Source organism: Garra rufa, chromosome 23 (genome assembly GCF_049309525.1).
Source record: "Garra rufa chromosome 23, GarRuf1.0, whole genome shotgun sequence".
Taxonomy (NCBI): domain Eukaryota; kingdom Metazoa; phylum Chordata; class Actinopteri; order Cypriniformes; family Cyprinidae; genus Garra; species Garra rufa.
In genome coordinates, this window is record NC_133383.1 from 21,218,278 (window position 1) to 21,237,771 (window position 19,494).

The 19,494-nt window shown below is 36.7% G+C and overlaps 1 protein-coding gene across 2 annotated transcripts in view; it reads right to left on the reverse strand.

The window, feature by feature from the left end:
- Nucleotides 1–18,690, reverse strand: part of slc7a1a (solute carrier family 7 member 1a) — a 44,177-nt gene extending 25,487 nt beyond the window's left edge. For both annotated transcript variants that reach the window (XM_073829123.1, XM_073829124.1), the window contains exon 1: nucleotides 18,542–18,690. The gene's annotated coding sequence lies outside the window, so the exon portion shown is untranslated. The remainder of the gene's footprint in view (nucleotides 1–18,541) is intronic.
- Between the last annotated feature and the right edge of the window lie 804 nt (nucleotides 18,691–19,494).

Genomic DNA, 19,494 nt, shown 5'->3' on the forward strand with positions numbered 1-19,494 from the left:
CAGCAGGGGGCGTGAGAGTACCGCGGTACGCCACGAGAGTTTCGCGATACGTATAGTGGTTGGTGTATCGCGATATTTCGGTTCGGTTTGTAATATCGTTACACCCCTAATTAGTATGTATTTCGCACCTCACAAAAAAGTTCCCGCAGGTATGTTTTCAACATTAGACCAGGTTGGGTATTTTCTATTGGTAAAATGTCACATTTTAATGATATTAATATCGTTCAAAGTAAATTAAACCAATAAATTACAGCAAAATAATGTTTTTTTGTAGTTGGAAAACAAAACACACACAAAAAGAAAGAAATAAAGAAGGAAAAATTTAAATAAAAGAAATATAGCTCTAAGCATCGATGATGGGCCCAAGCCCTAAGCCACCCCAGTGGTTTCAGAAAAACATTGCTCAACAGGCACATGCATTTAAACCTCTGGTGGTTGAATCACAACAATGAAAGGGTTATGTCAACTCCATTCAAGATTTGCAATTTAGCATCTTCAATATCTTGCCGACTTCCTGTTGGTCATAGCTAATGATTGTATATTAGAAAGTTGTCCAACTTGATGAGAACAATATGTTTTGAGCTCCTCTTTTTATTTTTTTCCTCAAGGTTTCAGGAAATCACACGTCACTTAAGCACTACACTTTATTTATTAATGGCTTTACTTTATTTCCGGATATGAACAAAAATGCTACAGCAATCACGTAGTGGTTTTTCTGGTTCCCCCTTTCCAGTTTGACAAAGTAACTGGGCAGATATTTTCCACCAGATATGAGTGTTTAAACACTGTAAACATTATGTACTTTTTAAAGCTCCAAGACACAAACCAGCATATTTGTGATGAGAATAACAGCTGTCCAGGGATTTAAAGACCTAAAAAAGTGCAGAACACTGACCCACACTCACTTAAACTTCAAGCCAAACTAAAAGCAAACCCAGTACATATCTGATGACACCACAAGAGAACTCCACACTAGATTCTTAATTGCAACCAAAACTCTTGAATGAAAGGCACATTGTAACTCTCAAAGGCCAAGTGTCAAAATGTACTGTACTGTACGTACAAATGGGCAGCAGCTCTCCAGTCAATAAGTTCATACAGCTGTGCAGTCTCCAGTTTAAGTACTGCACTCTTTTCCCAAGTGTTGAGTAACATGGAGAGAAATCCATAAAATGTGTCTGGTGGCAGAGCTGGAGAGGCCCACCGGGGGATAATCTATCATACTCACACAAACTGACATGTTACGTAACTGAGAATGGAACCTAATGGCAAAAATACTTGCAATTGCAAAAGAACAACTAGGATCTGTGTTCGCAAGCTCTGCGAGAACAGCCTGTTCTGAGAAGTTAATTTATAATTGAATGCAAATGAATCTCTATATGCATCATGCTATAAATGTGAAGCAGTAAATTTGATAGTTTCTCACATAAAAAAAAAAGCCTTTTGGGAGTTACTAACTAAAAGTTGCTACACTATTATACCTAGCATTGGGGTGCATAAAAAAAACGTCTGTATAAGGTCTAAGTTTTAAACTAAAAGCTGGTTTAAGCTGGTTAACCAGCTGGTTGGTCACCTGAACCAGTAAAACAGACCTGCCTGTTGAAGTATGGAGCTAAAACTAGAAAACCAGTTAAGGCTGATTTAAGCTATTTTTAGCGGGGTAATTAAAATTCTTTATTGCTTTGTGTTAAAAATTCATTACTTTGAGAATACAATATACAAATATATATATACACAAATATATATATGTCACCCAGGACCACAAAACCAGTCATAAGCTTAAATTTTACAAAACTGAGATGTATACATCATATGAAAGCCCAATAAACAAGCTTTCTATTGATATATGGTTTGTTAGTATATGACAAAATTTGGCCGAGATACATCTATTTGAAATCTGGAATCTGAGGGTGCAAAAAAATCTAAATACTGAGAAAATAGCCTTTAAAGTTCCCCAAATTAAGTTCTTAACAATGCATATTACTAATCAAAAATTACATTTTGATATATTTATAGTAGGAATTTTACAAAATATCTTTATGGAACAAGACCTTTACTTAATTTCCTAATGATTTTTGGCATAAAAGAAAAATAAATAATTTTGACCCATACAATGTATTTTTGGCTATTGCTACAAATATACCCCAGCGACTTAAGACTGGTTTTGTGGTCCAGGGTCACATACATATACATATATATATATATATATATATATATATATATATATATATATATATATATACACACACACACACACACACACACACACACACACACACACACACACACACACACACACACACACACACATATATATAAACACACTCAAATATACAGTAGTAAACATTTGAAGTGGATCAAAACCTTTCATCAAAGTTGTCCTAAAACCAAAATAAAACCCGTTCTTGTCTTAGGACAACTTTTTTCGATCCACTTCAAATGTTGACCACTGAATGTATGTACACATAGTTTATAGTTACCAAATATAGTCAGCTAGATTTCCTTAGAAACACGTAGCATAGCTAAACACTTTATCTTTAAATAGCAGCTTGACTGTAATTTATCTACTTGTAATTATGTTGAACTTGTATGTTGAAAGGCTCTGGTTTCCAAGCATGTTTGAGTCTATATATTAATCTACTGTGAATCATGACCCAGTTTTCTTTCTAAACAGCAAAGGGGACATAAGGAGCCACTTCCTGTCATGCCACACTTAAATGGAAAGTTCCACACACGCAGAGGTGGCGACCTTTTCTTTCTCTCCCAGGATGCTTCGGGAGCTATCGGATGTCTTGGATCTCAGAAACGTGGAAGCAGGTTAGCAGAGGCACTCGAGCAGTACTGCACCTTTAGCTGTTGTCATTTAAATCACGCAAGCATGGCATGAGGGCCTGACTGGAACAAACCTGTTGCTGAAACTGAAAACACAAACTTCAGCCAAATTTCCCCACATCTAAACAACGGAAGTTCATTAAAATGAGATTTGCGGTGTGACCGAGTAAAGACAATCAGGGTTCAGGTTTAAAGCGGTGCATAAGACAGGGTCAGTAAAATGTGTGTCAATCAATGTGTTTTTCTTTCTTAAACAAATGCACAATTATTTTCTAATCAGGCTTTAGGAACTGGTATGAGCATGCACTGCAAGAAAAGACTAAGATTGCAAATGGTTTCAGGAGAAATCACTGTTGTATATATGCTGTGCATGTATATAATTGTATACGTGTGTAAACAAATATTTAATATAATGCTTATACTACATATATTATGGAAGCCCATTTTCACTACTGAATAAAACATTTTAAAAGGTCATTGTGACTTTTTCTGTGACTCAATTCTGACTTTTTTCTCAGAATTGTGCGATATAAACTAGCAATTGTGAGTTATAGCTTTATTTCTCGCAATTGCGAGTTTATATCCTTCTATTCTGACTTCTTTTCCCCCCTCACAATTCTGACTTTCTCAGAATTGTTATTACTTGCAATGCAGAATTGTGAGAGAAAAAAAACTCGCAATTACCTTTTTTTTATTCTTTATTCAGTAGCATAAAATCTTAAAAATTAACTGTATAATAATTATGGATATGTGACCCTGGACCACAAAACCAAAAAAGAAAGCTGAATAAATAAACTTTCGATTGATGTATGGTTTGTTGGGATAGGACAGTATTTGGCCGAGATACAACTATTTGAAACTCTGGAATCTGAAGGTGCAAACAAATCTAAATATTGAGAAAATCACCTTTAAAATTGTCCAAAAGAAGTTCTTAGCAGTGCATATTACTAATCAAAAATTAAGTTTTAAAAATTAAGTAGGAGGTTTACAAAATATCTTAATACTTAATGATCCTAATGATTTTTGGCATAAAAGAAGAATCGATCATTTTGACCCAGTTTATTTTTGGTTATCGCTACAAACATACCAAAAAAATCGGTGCCTATTTTTGGGTTTCTGTCCTGAGGTGAATCAATGTAACCCAAGCACAATCCGTTCCTGAGGGTCTGCTGTCCAGTTGGACCACATTCAGATATCCCAGCATTCCCTGAGTGAACTGGTCTAAACTGCTCTACTGGCGTGACATCAGACATGTTGAAAGATCTGTCTCTTTGCCATGCTGTAGGAATGCTGAATGAACACAAATGCTATGACGCTGTATTTTGGAAGAGATTTATAAGCAATGGTTAAATGGGATTGCAATACATGGCAACAATTTCAAGATCAGGGTTCTTACACCTTTTCCAAAGTAAAATACAAGCACTTTTCAAGCACTTTCAAGGTGCATTTTCAAGATTTTCCAGCACTGTGGTAAATTACATATTCACATACATGAGTTCTTAATTTTAAATCAGATGTTATTGTGCTATTAAAAAACAACTGTCTAGATTGCATATAACATTGCCCCATATAAATAGTCAACATTCAGTATACAAATTATATAATTTAAAATATATAATTAATATTATCTGTAGTATTTTAAAAATAAAACTTAAAGGCTTTTTAAGACCTGCACAAATAAAAGTAATACTGTATGAGTGGAGTAGGGCAATGTCTATGGTAACACATTAATGACTGCTATAAAATGACTGTAAAAAAAAATATGATAAACTAAAATTCTAAAACTTGAAAACTTTTTAAAACTTGAAGGATTTTCACAAATACATTTCACATTCCAGCCTAAAAGTACTAAAAGGTAGTCAAAAAGACACTATAAAATTAATAATAAAATTTAACTGGCCCAAATGAAAAAAGACAATTTTTTAAACATTGAAAATATTTTTGATTGACATTTAGACTCCTATCTGATTTCCTATTAACAAATATCAAGGAATTTTTTTCACTATTTACAGTGTATCTGCAGAATTTTTAAATATCAATTTAAGGCAATTTATGACCCTTTTTAAGAGCTGCACAAGTAAAATGAACACCGTAGTGGGGTTGAACAATGTACAGTAACATTAAGCCATAAAATGACATGATTTATAATTCAGATTTTCACAAAAACAAAACATCTTATACAATGGCATTTCAGCCTTTATACCTTTAAAATGGATATATCAAGTATAATTTATTTAAAACATAAATATTACTGTCTTAATTGTTTAGATTTTTAGAAAGCACATAACTTTTACATTTACAACTCTTATGTGTTTGCTGCATAAAAACATGGGCCAATATTTGTAATAATCTTGCTAAACAGCTGAATATTCGCAAATTCATTCCCTGTCACCAGGGGGCGCTTTAGGAGTGCTGAAATATTACGGTTTCCTAATAACGGCTGTACACAAATCAGCATTAACGCTATTTTATCAGACATGAAATGAAAATGCCAACGACACGTTTCTGAGGACAGTCGGTTCCCTTCAGATACATTCATATAAAGACATCCGTGCAGCGTTTTGACTTTGAAACGTGCAGTGTGTATGTTTATTCAATATGATATCATTGCCTTTTGAAGTTTTATCCAGCCCTATCGCGATTCTCGTATATCCGTCCCTAACTCTTAAACTTATAATTAAGCCTTTTCTTATACTATTTAATACATTTAAAACTTTGTATGGCCTTAACTTTGATAAGGCTAAATTGATGAGTTTGTAATCACCCGCACGAGCCCTCTACTTTAAGATAGTCCGGTGAAACATTTTAGTAGTCCGACTGGAAAACACAATAGCCCCGAGACATCGGGCTGGCAATTTTGCGATCCCCAAATTCTCGTTTTAAACATAATTCTTATTTGTCGTTTTCAAGCCATCGAGGACTGATGCAACAACCTCCTAATAACTGGCATGTTTTATCTACCGCTCTGTTCCATCAGAGGGCGCGCAGCAAGAAAGACCGGCGGATCACACTACAGCCTCACGTGCACACTCGAGCGGACCTGTTTTTTTCTTTTCTTTCTTTTACATATTATAAGCATAACAAAAAATAACTATTTAGTATGAAACCGATGCAACTGCATATTCAAGCACTTTCAAGCACTTCATCCAAAATCCAAGCATTTTTCAAACCTTGAAAACACTACATTAAAATTCAAGCATTTTCAAGGAATTCAAGCACCCGTACGAACCCTGCAAGATGTCTCACGTCAAAGTCCAACACCACAACTGTAAACAATTTATGTTACTTAAAGGAGAAGTCCGGTGTGATTTTGACCTAAAGTGTATTGAATCATGATACCGAGTGTGAACGTACCTCCATATCTCATCTCGGTTTGTGTCCAGCAGTCCGAAATCTGGGGTCAGTTAGCCGATGCTCACAACAGGTTGTCAATGAGAGTCAATAGGGCATCGAAGTAGCGATGTAAATAAATCACTGTTTTACGCCATTTACGAGGCACAAAGTAGCTCCACACTTCATTGGTAGACTTCCAAGGGCCCTGACACTTAAAACGAGACATTGAGAACTCAGAAAAAGCACCGGTAGTTTATTTACAAGAAGATTTATACAGACAGTACCTGGAAGAGAAAATCCGGTCGCCGCCATCTTGAACTTAGTCACGATAAGTCGAGTGTCGAGCACCAAGGAATTTATCAGGTTATCAACTTATCAGGTTGTAGTTTCCTTCGTGCTCGACACTCGACTTATCGTGACTAAATTTAAGATGGCGGCGAACAGTCTGTTCCTGGTGGAAAATGTCTGTATAAATCTACTTGTAAATAAACTACCGGTGCTTTTTCTGAGTTCTCAATGTCTCGTTTTAAATGCCAGGGCCCTTGGAAGTCTACCAATGAAGTGTGGAGCTACTTTGTGCCTCGTAAATGGCGTAAAACAGTGATTTATTTACATGGCTTCTCCGATGCCCGATTCACTCTCATTGACAACCTGTTGTTAGCATCGGCTAACTGACCCCAGATTTCGGACTGCTGGACACAAACCGAGATGAGATATGGAGGTACGTTCACACTCGGTATCATGATTCATTACACTTTAGGTCAATATCACACCGGAGTTCTCCTTTAAACCTAATTACATTACGAAACTGAGGTGTTTTACTCACAAAAAGTCAAAGAATTTTTTAACTATTATGGTTAAACCACTGATGTCACTATTTTCTCTTAGTCCTTACTATCTTTCTGGGCCTTGATCGTGGTATTTGTGTTGCAGTCTATGCAGGGTCAGAAAGCTCTCAAATTCCATCAAAGATGAAGATGATCTTAATTTGTGTTCCAAAGATGAACGAAGGTCTTACGGGTTTGGAACAATATGAGGGTGAGTAATTAATGACAGAATTTTTATTTTGGGGTATCCTTTTAACTAAAATGAAGGAAGCGAATTGGTAAACCATGGGACAAATTATTAATTTTACTGAACCAATTTAATTCTACATGGCTTTTACAATAAATATCTGAGGCAAAATGTACTAATCATTACACTACGGGGCCGTTGAATGCTTAAATCTGATTGGCTGACGAACATTCTAAGGTGTGCATTATTTTCAGGGAAATGCACGATGAATGCAGTTCCAGATAGCTCTTGACCGCATTACATGTCTATATCACTCACGATTTCAGTTATTTCAAAGGTCCTTACAGCCTAAAAACATCAAAACAACCAAAACCCACAACAACACTGATCAATCAAGTAAATAAGGTAAGCAATAGGATAAAAACGATAGATTAATTCCACGTTTTTTGACACATAATGACATTTTATGTACGGAAAGCACATACTCTATTTTTTCAACTCTTTCTCACTTACAGACTCACACACATACAGTTGCCGCACATGTTAGCATATGCGCTAATGATGTTATCGCTGCTCTAAGGATTAACAACTTAAAAGCTACATAACATTTCTCACAAGCGAGGTAACAATGGCGTGGTCTTGAAGAAAATGAACCTTTAGCTTCACGATTAGTAGAGACGCTGCTGCCAAACAATTTTAAGAGATGCACAGACTGAGAGAGGTAATTCACAAGCTTAATCTCTCTCTTTCCGTCTGTCTAATCTTAATTATTAACTGCATTAGTTTGCTATCAACGGCTCAAGTGTTGTACTAGTTTTAAAATGACTTTTCGGAATTAGCAACAAAGGCGTTAGATAAGCTCCGTAATAAAATTAATCCTACTCACAATAGCGTTTTAAGGACAAAAAAACGGACGAATGTCTTGAAAAATATCATCTGATCGATGTCTTGAGGTGTGCATCATAGTATGAGTGGAATAATTAACTTCGCTTCGCGTCCTGGCCGCAACACCAAGAATTCAACGGCCCGTCGTCAATTATTCCTAACCTAAAGACACTATAATTTAAGTGATCATTTTCTCCTTGAACACCGTCATCCACATGGTAGTCAAGTGTGTTTGGAGCACTCGGTCTGCAGAAAACAGAATGGAAAAAATCACATCTAAATAAATCTTGATTAGCTTCATCTGACAGCAAGGTTGAGTAAGGCAAACGGTGCCATCGTTAGACATTCTGGCTCAGTCAGGACCAGCGAGGTGACCATAGACATGCACATGCAATTTATCTGACTATATTAAGCAGGTGGGTTGAGCAGGGGTGTGTTGCCTGGGCACCAATCAGTGGGCGACTTTTTGTTATGGTGTTAAACGTGCAGCAGAGAGCTGTAAAACTTTGGCCTTGGGATGCTTGTGGCTTTTTATTTAGCTTTTAACCACAACATTACTTCAAAGTCCAATCAGTGTGTGAACAGTAAAATCTTGAAATAGATTACTGCATTACCTTAAATTAGACATAGTAATCTTACGCTAGCATCAAAATGGGCTTGAGTGCTGACGTCATTAATGTTTAGCGTATCATAACAACTACAACAACTCCCTTCTAGAGACAGCAAGGATAGGAAACAGGGTCAAGGGCATAGTGTCTACCCAGAAAAGGACTCATGTTTTGTTATGCTTAGGCCAACATCTATCCAATCATATGAGAAGGTTTAGAGTGGGCACAATGTACCTGGCAACATCTGACTATCCTTAGCCTAGAAACTTGTGACTGTGATTTTATTTTGGAATGTATGTGACAAACATTCTTCAGTTTTGGTCTTTGGCAGGAATGTCTAAAAACTCATTTAGGACGTGCTCGTAGCCAGCCGACGGTCTGACAAAACTCCCTCTGTCTGACCTCTCTAAGAAAACAAAAACAAGTTTATTTATGAACATAGCACGAGCATGTCAAGATACCACAAGATGCTTTCACTCGAATAACTTGAATAAAAAAGTATTTTAAGAAAACACAATTTTTAAATAGACGCACGTAGGCTTGCAGGACAGCGTTTCATCATGAAGGACATCTTAAAGTCTTGTGCAATAGTTGTTTTATACTGGCAACATGAAGAAGTTTCACTCGGTTTAAAACAATTGAATCAGTGTGTCTACCTCCAGATAAAGACCCATGATTGTTTCAAAAGGACGATACATATGAGACAGAAGGGTAGCCAAGGTGGACAGAGTCTCAACTTTCTGTCATTAGGAGCCAAGCCAGTTCTTCACCCGTGGCACTGTCATTGACCTTCCCACAACACTAAAGAGGCATCCAAAAGATTCTAAATCATAGGCTGAAGAGGACAGACACCAATGATTCAATGCAATAATGCAATGCAAATTTCACTTTCACCCTAATAATCTTTGCATAAAAAACTGTATATTATAAACCCAGACTTTGGATCAACAACTGAAGAATTCATTTGCAAAAAACTCTCAATAACATTTTTAACAATTTTCAAAAATCATGTTTTTTCATTGTGCATTCCAATTAATCTCAATCAAACTGCAGTTGGGTTATTTTGATTAAGTAAAAATAGCTTTAAAAAAAGCAAACTAACAATAAAAACATTATAACAATAAAAATATATATATAAGAATATGTTTTTGTGTGCAAAGAAAGCAAAAGTAATGACGATATTCATCAATTTCTGTTCCATGCTGCTGGCACAGGAGCTGGCGTTCTGACACAGTGTAATGTGAATCTTTCTTAGTTCATAATCTGTATATTCTGGTTCAAATTAGAGGATGGATACCCGAGCCGAGCCCGACGGTACCCGACGGAACCCGACGGGTCGGGCCGGGTTCGGACAGATATTTAGAAAGGATGCTCGGGTTCGGGTCGGGCTCGGTCACCTCAGCGCGATAGTGCGCCCGTGTTATAACGGCGCTTTTTGCCCAGTGTGCACTGATGCTCTCATCTGTTGACATTTCCGAACGCTTTTTTTTACAGTGGCTTAATAAAAGCGGGCTTTCCACACAAAAAAGTGAATGTTTCATTAGTATGAGTAAAAAGAGATTTTAACTGTGTCGGGCTGGGATCGGGCTCGGACATAAATATCTTAATGCTTGTCGGGCTCGGGTCGGGTTCGGTTACTGCTCTGTCGGACTCGGGCCGGGCTCGGACAGAAAAATGCGGCCCGATCCGCACTCTAGTTCAAATACGTAAGACTGGGCAAAAAATTGCAAGTCATTCTCTCTGTTTAAATCTTCAGACATGTTTACAAAGACTTTTTTGTCTAGACAACCCTCTACATGAAACTCTGAAGCGCTCAACGTATACTCACCCTCCAAGCACACACTGGCAAGTAAAATCCAAAAATGTATTAGTCGATGGCTAATGGTTAGACTTCATTTAGCCACCTAAAGTGAAGATTTAGTCGCATATGCAAGGGATTTACTCGCATTGTAGAGGGTTGGGAGCATGGGCCATCTTCTGCTAGTAAACAAGGCGCATCACATCCGGGTTCTATATCAGAAGAACTCATGTCGAAGACTGAGACAGAGAAGAAGAAATTGTTAAATAGTCTCTATTTTTGTTTTCTTCACACACAAAAAGTATTTTCGCAGCTTCATGACACTAAGGTTGAACCACTGATGTCACAAAGACTATTTTAACGATGCCTTTGACTAAACAATTTTCCGATCGACTTATAGTTGTTCATTTTAAGTGATTAGTCGATTAATAGCACATTTGCATTAATAAACCATATATAATGAGCCATTAATTGCCTATAACCTATCAGCAGTGAACGTTAAAGGTGCCACAGAATGGAAAACTGTATTTACCTTGGCATAGTTGAATAATAACAGTTCTGTACATAGACATGACATACCGTCGCAATCATTAATAGCAACGCCCCCAACATTTGCACAGCCGAATAATCAGAAGTTCTGCAGGTAGGCTATTGTGAAAAAACAAAGCGAGGAGAATAGTGAAAATGGCAGATCACGGGAATAAATGTTATGTTCCAGGTTGTGCAGGAGATGTTAAGTGCAGGGATGGGTTGGTGTCTGTACTCACAAAGGCACGGAAAACAAATAACGCATTCTAATAAAATAAGGCAAGCCACTAAAGGGACACGGTTAGCTTCTTGCTAACCTAGTACTGCGGCTGTAGTGTAGCGTTACACAGAGCACGTGCAATCGCAAATCTCAAAAGCGAAAGTAAAACGATCGTGCATTCAAAAAAGCAGTTTCAATGCCTCGCATATTAATAGCGGCTTGAGCTCCGTAATTCAATATATATTTTCCTGTGTAAGCTATTGCAATGAGCCAATCAGAGCAAAGCTCATCATTATTATTCATGAACCTTTCATGTAAGGTAATAACAGACCATTTCATTCTAGGGACAAATCCTAGGGTTGTAAATGGACTTGTAAAACCGTTTCTGGAGAATTTTTCCCCTTTCTTATGCCATATACCTTCTATGTAGATATCAGAGAACAATTTAAAATATTGTATCAATCAGGGCTGCCAACTTCTGAGTTCAGCTTGGAGTGAGAATTCCCACAGCAGTGTCTTTAGGGGGGTCCGGGGGCATGCTCCCCCGTAAGAAAATTTTGTACATTTTACAGTTAAATTCATCTATCTATACTTTGAGAGTTCACAATTCAGAGCTCCAATACAGTTTCAGTGTGAAAACTAAACAAAGAAAAAAGCTGGTGAATTTACTTGATCTTCAGGTTTAAAGGGGACTTAATCCTCTTATTAGTTGTGATATAGTGTCTCAGTCTAAATTAGAATAAAAAATAATTTGAAAAAAGAATAATGATAATAATAATTTTATATTATTATTCCAACGACAGTAATATTGGAAAACAATTCTGTAAAGTAAATAAAAATGAGTATTTCACCAGTATGTTATTTTCTCTTATACTACAGTAGGGGAATTACAATACTTTAGTTGTAATTTCTACACTTACAAGCACGGCCTAAAACTTTTTGCCATATCTGCCATTTTATTCATGATACAAACGACATTTTTTGGTGATTTGAGAGAATTTACCAGCCATAAATATTTTTTTTTCTGGCAATGAAATGTTTTTGCAGTTAAAAAAATATTAATAAATTGAAAATTAGAACTAAACACTGCGTTTTAAATCATGAAACAAAAAAGGTGCTACACACATGTTCGCATGAGCAGTTTTTTTATTAACATTTGGTCTGACTTCAGCATTGTGAAATTATTTGTTATTTTTAAATATATTTATAAAAATGTCATACTGTGTTTTCATCATAAAATGCTGTAAAATAACTGTTGCAGTGCTGCAAAACTATTTACTTTTCTTGTGGTAAAAAGTTATGTGCAGTAAAAGAATTCCTAGATTTAGTCATTATAAATAATTGCAACTGCATTTAAAAAAAATATATATTTTGACACGAAAATTCAAATATTTTTCTGTAGTCTGCTGTTCTGAGAAATTATATTTTTCTCATATTCGAAAATTAATCCTTCATTCATGAGGGATTTATCACTCCCGAAATTCTGCTTCTTGTACCGGGTATACAGCTGTTAGCAGGACGAAAAACAATTTATTCAAATTCTAAACGGATTATACATAGCCTTGGAGTGCGCAATAGCCCTCCATTGATAATCACTAAAACGTGTCGCTTCAGTTAATCGCAAAAAGTCCTTTTATTATCAATGAACCGCTTATTTACAGTGAGAGTCCACAAGTGCAATCTGGTGTTTAGAGGTGAGTGAATTCAGAACGCAATGGCCAATCACAGGCGTTCTAGATCAACATAAATGTCTGTGATTGGCTACATTGCTCAGCGCTACGAAAACACGTTGTCTTTTGGCGATTTCCAGAGCACAAACACAAATACGCACTGGAGCTTTTGCCAAATCTGTTTAGCCAATATCTTATTATTACAGTTTTAACTGAGGGTGCTTTTGACTGCGTGAGAAAATGGATGTGTGGCGTGAGAGCGTGTGAAAAGTGTCAATTGCGTGAGTCTCACGCTGAATGCGTGAGAGTTGGCAGGCCTGTATCAATGCATTCTATGGCACCTTTAAAGGGAGCGATCATGTAATGATGCTAATGACATTTCGATGATCAAAACAAAATGATTGATGTCCTGATCGATGTACTGTAATCACCACACAGACCAGCTGTTAATAATCTTTCCGTCATGGACTGTGACTTCACCATTTTTTATGCGACTACGCGGCTAATAATTTTGATTGACTAAAACCCAAAGTATACTTTATGTATGTGTACGTTAGTCAGGGTTGCCAGGTTTTTACAACAAATCCCGCCCAACTGCAACTCAAAACTAGCCCAAAATGAGCCTAGTAGAACTTTTTACATTTACAACTCTGTGTTTGCTGCATAAAAACATGGGTCGATAATTGCAATCATTTGACCATAAGCAGCTGAAAAAAAATGTATTGGAAATGAAAAATTCATTCTGTCACGAGGGGGCGCTTTAGGAGCGCTGAAATACTACGGTTTCCATAGTAACAGCTGTATACACAGCAGCATTAACGCAGTTTTATCAGACATGAAATGAAAATCCCACGGACACGTTTCTGAGGACAGTAACGGAGGAACGCCATCAAATGTAGCGAAGTAAAAGTACATTTTTTCACTATAAATGTACTTGAGTAAGAGTAAAAGTACCTATCTTTAAATATACTCTAAAAGTACAAGTTACCCCAAAAATTTACTCAAGTAAATGTAACGAAGTAAATGTAATTCGTTACTACCCACCTGTTCAAAACCTTTCTTTTTAGTAAACTCTGTGTACACAAACAATGTTCTCAATGCTCGAGTTCATGTGTAGAGACCCAGCCGACACTTCGAGCAAAGTTTCAAGGTGTGTCGAGCCTTCTTAGTGTTGTAAAAATATCACCGGCCATTGACCACAAATGGAAATCACGGTCAATCTCAAAAACGGCTTGTTTGTCGTAATTATGCTTTTAGATATAAGTTTGTCTCGTTTACAGTAAAAAAAAAAAAAAAAAAAACAGCCCAGGTTGCATTTTGGCAATAGTTATCCTTTAAGTTAAATTGTTTAATAAATTAAATGAACTGCCAAGTCAATAAATCCGAATTTCCTAATAAATTGCTGAAGGCATTCATTATTCATTCATTCTTATCACAAATTAGAAACCAATACTGATTATGGTACTAATTTTGACTGCCTGGGCCCTCATAAATGAGAGGCACGCTATTGCACAACACCCCAAAACAGCTACTACCAACTGATATAGGCAAACAGCTCTGTCTGTCAGCACAAGTTGACACAAATTAAGAAACAAGGTATGTTATCTATTAGGGGTGGGCGGTACACCGGTGTCATAGTCATCACCGGTGTGAGATTGCGCCACGACATGGATTTTCTAATACCATCAATACCGGTATATTTAAAACATTAAATTTTCTTCAAACGTTCAGTTGTGGTCTGAATACCTGTCCTTATACTATATATCTTGTTGTAAATAAAAAAGTAAAACATATTCGTATCAGCTTTGCAGGTGGTAAAAGGGGAGAGGCCATTAAACGACTGGTGAAACATCGTGAAAGGTCGGGCCTGTAGCCTATACCAGGGGCGGAGTGGCAATCGGGACGACCGGGACTTTTCTCGGTCGGCCGGCAAAAGGATTTACACAGCGGATCACAAATTGAGCGGGGGCGAGGCGAACGCGACCGGCCTGTTAACTTTTACTTTCGGTTTTGTAAAGGGAGCAGCACGTCTTATAATAGATATTTGTCAGTGAGTACAAGATTGCAACAAATCCTCCAGTCTATTTTTGTCATCTCTCTTTACTTTCGACCCGTGATCATTCAAATCTAAAGGTCATTGTACACTGAGTCCGATTTTCGTATGCGTTTTTTTTTTTTTTTAGTTTTCTCATATTCTCCATCCTTATCAAAATGCTTATTATGGATGTGAAAATGCAGAAAATCAAACACGATCCAAATTTTTTTATGACAGACGAAAGTTTCAGAGGCAGTGTGTAAACTCTATTAACATAACCTGTATTTTTTTTAACGTGCAAAAATGTCGGACGAAAATTTGGTACTCATGTGTGTAAAGACATTAACTCCAGCAGCTCTTGTTGGATGCAGGGTTGCCAAGTCTGCGTTTTTCCCCACAGAATTGGTCTACTTTTAAACTGTTGCTATGGGTTGATTTCCCCCAGTTATTTAAAGGTTGTAAATATTGCAGAAATTAAATTTCAATAAAAAATATTTTTTTGTTTTGTTGTACACTGTTAAGTAAGATCTTTAGGTTTTTTGCAAAATAAATATGTTGAGAATGCATAATACTCTCCCATGTCTCTTTTTGATAAGGATACCTACCATATACTTATTTTATTATGAAAATATTAACTTTATTCACATACTAAATGGACAGGACAGGCTACTCCTCCGAAAATGTACCAAAAAAAGTAATACCGTGATATTATACCGGCACCGTTCAAAAGATGAAAAATACCGTGATATTTATTTTAGGTCATATCGCCCACCCCTATTATCTATTCCTGGTCCCTCCTCAACATTCATAGCAATGAATGTCTTAACAGCTAATGGCATTTTTTGCAATGTTTTATATAAACATTCATTTACAAAATTGCAGTTTATTGATTGTATTTGTGGCTTCAGATCTTCCAACTGCAAAATAATTTCTTGCTATTTAGACACTGAGATTGCGTCAAAGGTGGCCTCCAAGAATTTTAATCCATTTCAGATGAATGCCTTTTACACAGATGTATCAGTCTAACATCAACATTAACATAAACGTCGCCAATCTAATGGTTAGTATATAACCATTTCTTATGCATTTTAATGCTTCTAATGGATCTGAAGACACATGCCTGATAGTGAGCTAATAAGAGGCCCACTATTTAAAAACAAGCTCAGTGTAAAAATGATACAGTTAAACAGTGTTTGAATGTGTCCAACCGTCTGCAAGGGCAACTGCAACTCAAAGGAGTAGTTCCCTTTCAGAACAAAACAATTTACAGATAATGTGCTCACCCCCTTGTCATCCAAGATGTTCATGTCTTTCTTTCTTCAGTTGTAAAGAAATTATGTATTTTGAGGAAAACATTTCAGGATTTCTCTCCATATAATGGACTTCTATGGTGCCCCCGAGTTTGAACTTCCAAAATGCAGCTTCAAATGGCTCTAAAGGATCACAGCCGAGGAAAGAGGGATCTTGTCTAGCAAAACGATTTTGACATGAACATCTTGGATGACAAAGGGGTGAGTACATTATCTGTAAATTTTTGTTTTGAAAGTGAACTACTCAAGTTTTTGCTATTTAGACATTGCAATTGATGTAAAATTATGCCTTGCGTGATTATAATCCATCCATTTGTGATCAAATGAATGCCTTTACCCAGATTTATCAGGCTAACATCAACACTGACAATGTAATGGTTAACTTTAGATGCTTCTAACAGCGCTTTGATTTAATCACTCACATTCATTTTTAATTACATGTCTGGACCTGCAACCTTTATGACAGCAGCCCTGGTTCTAAACCATTAGACTACCACACAGAGATGCGTGGAGGCTTGTTTTTAGCATGTCTCATATGTGAGGTGTCAGGTAACATGTTATGTGTTGGGGGCGAAGATGGGTGCATATGACCTAATTATGAGAAACGTGCACATCGATTAGTTTACACAACAAAGACCTGCAGGATGATTCCGTGAGGTCACAAGACGTACATGTTTAATAGACTTACACTTCCTACTATAGATAGCTCATGGGTTTTCTTATAACGAGTCAGTAAATCTCATAAATATCACTCGGTTTGAAATGACAAATAAATGTAGAACTGTAGATGTTGCATCATCACAAAAAAGCTTTTACAGGACTGTAATAACATTACAAGGTTCAACAACACTGAGTTTGGTATTTGTTAACAGACACACACCCACATGCATATTTACACAATGTTTTAGTGTAATATCTCTATCTATAGCATCAAAAAGCAAATGAATGACAGGGTAAATGGTCATGAATCATCAGAGCTGTGTTGTATGATGCCCTTGACTGTCATCTTTGTAATATGGAAACAGCTATCCTACAGTAATCCAAAAACATTTCACTATGAATAATTCCTCTGACCTACAAGCAGCTATCAGAGGATTTACTGAAGTCTGGAGGAGCATTAAAAGAGCTCTTTGTTGCAGAAAGCATCTGGTTTGAGGAAAGAGCATTTCACATACAGTGACTCAGATGTAGTAAATAAAGACCCCCTACTGGCCTTATTCAACAGAGGACTTCTCCTAGTGGCGGAGTGTTTACATATAAATACAACTCATGGTGTGGCACATGTTAGTAAGTGTTGATGGAACAAGACGTCCCATGTTTGCAATGAAAAAAAAAATGTTTAACACTGATAATATGAAGTATGTGATCACTTAAAATTGTGTTCTTTTCAGCACTGAAAATCTTAAAATGAATGACTGTTAAAAAAAAAAACTAAACAAAACGAAAACTATCATTCTGATAGTAATAAATACATTTAGACAAGCTACTGCAACTCTTATGGCATGAAGTGACGTGCCTCTCTCTTGTAGATCAGTTTTCTATTACTAGAAGAAGAGTCTCCAGCTTATAAATAGAAATTTAACTGCAGACCATTGAAAAGCATTCATTATTATTCAAGTATAACAAAACTATTCTAATGTAGCCTATTCAGTTCTAATTTCTTTAGAGGTACTTCTTTTTATTACTTATCACCACATTTTATTTCACATTTTTATTGTAAAATGTATTTTGTTTCAATATTTTATATTTACGTACATACAAAATTATTTTCTAGTTTACTTTGTTTGGTATTTAATGCACACAGGACTGTGTGTCATTGTTACGATTTATTAAAAGTAAGTTAAATAAAAACTGGCGAGGAAAAAACCTGAGGAAATGTGTAACGTTAGCGACAAAACACAAATAAACGCGCTTAACGCCTACTGTACGCGCTCGACGCGAACAGAACGCTTCCACTTAACGAAGCTGCAGACGAGCGTCTCACACCAAACCACACGTTTTAGCAGCGGCAGTTATTCATAAACCTAAAAACATTTTAATGTCTGCAGCGATCCCCCTCTTTCCCCTGCAGGACAGACCACATTACAAGACGGGAGACCCCGTGCGCCCGGTCCCACGTTTTCCTGCCTCGTCTGATAACGGAGTGCTGCAGGGAAGAAAACCCACCATGTGCTGCCCATCGGCGCGAGATTCAGATTAATTGATTTGTAACGATTGAGTAATAATCAAATACATTTCCACAGTACGTTTTGCAAAAAGCCAGAGATAGGAAGGCAACTGGGTTAACCGTACCAGATGTTGGTCTTACCTTGCAGCTGGTCTCTCGTCTCAGCAGAAAACACGGGATCCAGTGATACCTGTTGTTTTGCAGGAAAACTTCCCTCAGATTGTGTGTCCTCTAGCTCAAGCGTCTCTGTGGTTATGTGGGCTGAGTCTCCTGACAGGTGGTGCGAGTGTGTGTGGGGTCATTTAGGATGTGTAAGGTACGTGGATCAAGTTTCATTGCGGTTTTGTACATGCTCCTCCCAATTTGTACCATTCGCTGGAGAGAAACCGGCATGGAAAGAGTCAAAGTGATACAACTTCAAAGTAAGTTTGATTAAGGACGAAGTTGCAGCCTGCAATTAAATCTTGATCCAAAAATTCAATCCAGATAAATATAGCCTATTAAAAACAAACACCACATACAATATTAAACTGGGTGTGGCCTACTAATGAATAACGTTAGACTAATATGGCAAAGTGGCGGACAAGCAATATGATAAACATGTTCTAGGCTAAATTAGTTAACGAATTCATGAACACTCAATGATCTTTTCGAAAAAACAAAACTTTGAGAAGACAGTAGATAAGTCGGACAGGACGTTCTTTGCGATTGTGATATTGCGTTACTCTACAAAAGTAACTTACGTTACTTAGTTTTTTATCGAGTAATTTGTTATATTACTTTTTAAATCTGCTCAGGGCTTGTTTGTTTGTTTTAACATAAAAGGTTAGATTTTTGGCTAATGTAAAAATGAAATGGATACACCTCAATCTGAAAGAAAAAGTAAGTTAATGTCCGTTTAGCACAACACAAGAGAATAAAATTTAACACTCTTCTGCAATATAAAATGCAGCACATCTGTTAGTTTATTTTAAAAGAAAGTCATATTTGCTTATTCGCAGTGTTGGGGAAAGTTACTTTTAAAAGTAAAGCATTACAATGTTGTGGTACGCCCCAAAAAAACTAACTAATTACGTTATTTTATGGAAAGTAAT